Source organism: Camelina sativa, chromosome 5 (assembly GCF_000633955.1).
Source record: "Camelina sativa cultivar DH55 chromosome 5, Cs, whole genome shotgun sequence".
In the NCBI taxonomy this organism is placed as follows: Eukaryota; Viridiplantae; Streptophyta; class Magnoliopsida; order Brassicales; family Brassicaceae; genus Camelina; species Camelina sativa.
Genome location: NC_025689.1, coordinates 30,279,114 through 30,283,736, shown reverse-complemented (window position 1 = coordinate 30,283,736; position 4,623 = coordinate 30,279,114). Strand labels below are relative to the sequence as shown.

General features: G+C 33.1%; 1 pseudogene; it reads right to left on the bottom strand.

The window, feature by feature from the left end:
* Nucleotides 1,976-3,950, bottom strand: LOC104787916 (annotated as a pseudogene).

Sequence of the window (4,623 nt, the reverse complement as noted above, 5' to 3'; positions counted from 1 at the left end):
GTTACTTTGTTTAGTGTTTAGAATTGTATTTTGATTGTTAATTCTATGATTTACCTACATTATACTAGAGAACAAAAATTTCTTACATAATATTAATTTAGTCAAGTTAATTAGATATGTCTATTACTCTAATATTGATATTGTTAACAAAATATTAAAAAAAAAATTTACCCATCTATTACCGAATGAATGATATGTTAAATTTATATTTATATTAACCAAAACCTGTTATGTATATTTTAACTTGTGACAGGACAAAATTCTTAAAAATTTAAATATATTTTTGATATTTTAAAATTTAAAACCTTTATAAAGTTTACTTTAAAAAAAAACAGAAATATTTGTAATATTTAAACTTCTTATAATGTTTATAAAACGTTTTGAATCACATCATATGAATAAAAAATCACTAATTTTATTAATTAAAGATATTATATAATAATTTAAATAAAAAAATCACATATTTATGTTTTAACTAAGTTGAGAGATTTTCTTATCTTTTACATCTTGCCTATAAATAATTTTAGAATTTTGGTAACTAAATTTTGTAAGGATTAATATTGGAAACAAAAATTTAAATAAGCATAACTATATTTCAAAAATGTCACTATAGATAAAAATGTCATTTGGGCTAACAAATACAACGAGACATGTATCCTTCTTTTAAAAGTTCTAAGATCTGTCTAACAAAATTGGGCTGTAGCTAAAATTCGACACCAAAAAAAACAACAAATAAATATAGGAAAATATTAATTACTTAAGCCATGTACATACTATATAATATATAACATTCGTCTATTTTATTCAAAAAATTCAACCTACAAAAAACACATTTCTTGGTCACAAAAACAAAACGGACGAAGACTTTTTTTACACTCACTTGGCATTATTAAACCTACAAAATCCAAACCACGGACTACTTGACTAGTAGTCTAGTACTATGACACAGGAGTTGTGGCTGTATTTGTAGAGGAAGATGCCCCCGGCGAGTTACAGCTTCTCTCCACGGAACGCTTTGGAGATTGCGCCGTCACCGCAATGGGAGCATATACACCACCACAGTTGTTGGCTGCATCTGTCGGTGGGTGAAAATCTTGTGGCGACGGCACCCAAATGCCTCCAACCACCACGAATTGTGGCTGTTGCGGGTTAACATTACTCTGTGCCGCCACTGTTGTGGCTGGCCTTCTTGGTATAAAGTCTATATTTCTGAATTAATATTCCACAAAAATGGTTAGGACTAAATATTTGAGTAACAACATTTCATTTAATTACCATATAACGTGTGATTATTAAAACATAAAAATTTGATTAGTACTAACCTGTAAATGGCTTTTAACTTCGTCATTTGTTAATCCATCAACTTTCATATGATCTCTAATCTGTTTAGGGGTAGCAACTGCAAAAATTAGCCAATAATTATTACTAAAATCAAAACATGACCCTTTTACTCTAAAGATAAGCCCGGGTTCGAATCGATTTGATTATGGTTACTAGTACTATTAAGTAAGATTCAGAGGCGGCCACCGGCCACGTTAGAGTTATTTTTCAAGAAGACTTTATTTATAAGATTGCCATGCAAAAAGATAGATTTGTACAAATTCTATTATGTGAATGGTTTGGTTTAGTTGGTCAATGGATAATCGATTCATAACCTGCCACGTTGTACGTGTCCTTTCTTCGAGCAAGAGTAACCAACTTACCCATAAAACAAATCACATCTAATTGTGACTCTAATTAGCTACATCAAGATTCGCCCACGTGATTCTCGTACATCTTATATTAGATCCTTATAAAAAATTTGTCTTCAATCGTTTAAAAAGGTCATTAGATTTTTATTATAATAATAATGTCATCTGGGGTAACAAATACAACACAATCTTAGCTTAGTCGTTACGAGACATGTACGTTGAATCTCTGACCCTTCTTTTAAAAGTTCTAAGATCTTTCTAACTAAATTCGACACCAAAAAGAAAACAACAAGAAATATAGAAAAGGATTAATCACTTAAGCCATGTACATACGAATACTATATAACATTCGTCTACTTTATTCAAAAATTTCAACCTACAAAAACACATTTCTTGGTTACAAAAAAACAAAACGGACGAAGACTTTTTTTTTTACACTCACTTGGCATTATTAAACCTACGAAATCAAAACCACGATACTTGACTAGGAGTAGTCTAGTACTACTATGACACAGGAGTTGTGGCTGTATTTGTAGATGAAGATGCACCGGGCGAGTTACAGCTTCTCTCCACCGAACGTTTTGGAGATTGCGCCGCCACCGCAACGGGAGCATATACACCACCACCGTTGTTGGCTGCATCTGACGGTGGATGAAAATCTCGTGGTGACGGCACCCATATGCCTCCAACCACCACGAATTGTGGCTGTTGCGGGTTACCATTACTCTGTGCCGCTACCGTCGTCGCTGGCCTTCTTGTATGAAGTCTATATTTCTGAATTAATATTCCACAAAAATGGTTAGGACAAAATATTTGGGTAACAACATTTCATGTAATTACCATATAACGTGTGATTATTAAACATAAAACTTTGATTAGTATTAACCTGTAAATGGCTTTTAACTTCGTCATTTGTTAATCCATCAACTTTCATATGATCTCTAATCTGTTTAGGCGTAGCAACTGCAAAAATTAAACAATTAAAAAAAACAATTAGTTGATTAATTTAATTACGAATCAGTAATGAACCAATCAGGAAAAGAAAAAGAGAAAATCCTGTAATTAAAATTAATCTTAATTACCATGAGATCCTCCGAGCTGTTGAAGTGCGTTTAGGAATCGTCGGTGTAATTCCGGCGACCAGCACCGTCTTTGTTTTCTATGCGTTTGCGTTTGGTGCTGCTGTGTCATCTGTATCTGCTCCTCTCCAACTTTATCCAAATCACTTTTAGCACCACCAGTTTCAGTGGTGGAGCTAGTCGTCGTTGCCGGCGCCGGCGCAGAACTGGCAACTTTCACCGCCGCAGGTTGCAAATCAGTTTCCAAAACGCGTTTTTTATCCTTTTGAAACGGTTGAAACGCACCGCTTTTTGGTTTCACCTCCACCACTTTCGCTCTCTTAACTACACGCTCCTAATCATTCGATTTAACACATAAACATAATTAATTTAAACAACTCATAATCAAGAATTATAAAAACTCCTTTGGAAAAAGCTCAAAAGATTTAAATACCTCTTTAGGGTTAAGATCCGGTGATGGATTCCATAACTGAACAGATCTAAGCCAATCAGATTTCTTATTAGTCTGTTCAAGTTCTGGAGAAGATTCATGTTCTTCTTCTTCATCTTCTTGACTAAACGAACGCTTCTTGATTGGAATGAACTCTTCGAAAACAGGACCACCACAAACACTTGTGGTCTGTTCAGAACACTGTTGTTCTGATGTTGTCGTACCAGATAACTCCTTCCGACAAGCTTCGATCGCTACAGTAACCCATCAAGAAAAAGTGATTTTTGTAAGAAACTAGTATGTGTGTTGGGAGATATTTGAATTGAGAATGATGATACAAACATACCTTGAGTAACGAGTTCTAAACATAAAGGAAGCTCGCGTTGAAAGACTTGGATTTTTTTTCTGTTCTTGTTCAAGTGCTTCAACGTATTCATGACATTTCTGCATTTTCTTAGCGTAATCAATCTCCACCATCATTACTAAAAAAGGTAACCAAAACCAAATGGGTTGATAGATCTATAGAGAAGAAAAAAAGAAGAAGAAGCTTTAATTAATCTCAAATGGAGAAAGAATAATGGATCTTTTAAATGGAATCAAAGCATAGAGTTGAAGAGAGAAGGGTTTGGTTTTGGGTTTTGGGTTTTGGTAATTGAAGTGAAGGAGATCGAGGTCGGGGCGTCGCGTACCTAAACGAATCTTTCAGAGTTTTATTTTTTCTTTTGGATATTTTTAAAAGGGTAAAATGGTAAATGAGGGAGGGTTGTGGGGTTAAGGGGTGTTTAATGTGTGTGTGAATATTCGGAGGATCAGATTCGGTTTTTTTTTTTTTTTTTTTTGGTTCGCATCTGTTTTGTAATGATGGCTGGAACTGACGTCACTATTCTCTCTTTTAGATAAGAACGAAGACTCAACAATTCTCTCTAATTTGTTTCTTCCTTCTCTTAAAAGATTCACACTCCTTTTTTACAACAGTTTTAATCCTTTGTTTAATTATTTACAAACATTATTGTTTTTTCTGTTTTTATTAATTAATGAATAGTAAAATATACTTTGTTATTTTTCTAAAATCCATAAAAATAGACATTCACCTAACAAAATACGCTCATTAAATATATTCAAATACTCTTATAAGAAAACAAATATAATATTTTGATGACTTTAAATTAACCCCCAAATATTATGGTATTATTCACTTCTTTTTTTCTTTTTTTTTGACAACTGGAATCATCCACCTAATTCACTATCTGATATTTTTGCGTGTGATATATATTAAAAACAGATACTAGAAAGAAAGAAAGTAAAAAAAATTGAATTGGAAAGGAGCTAATTTTTGGTGAAGGAATATTCTAGGGAACCAAAAATAAAAGAGAGAAAAGAATCTTATGTAAGGAAGTGTGAGATTCACATTTGCCCACGCCGC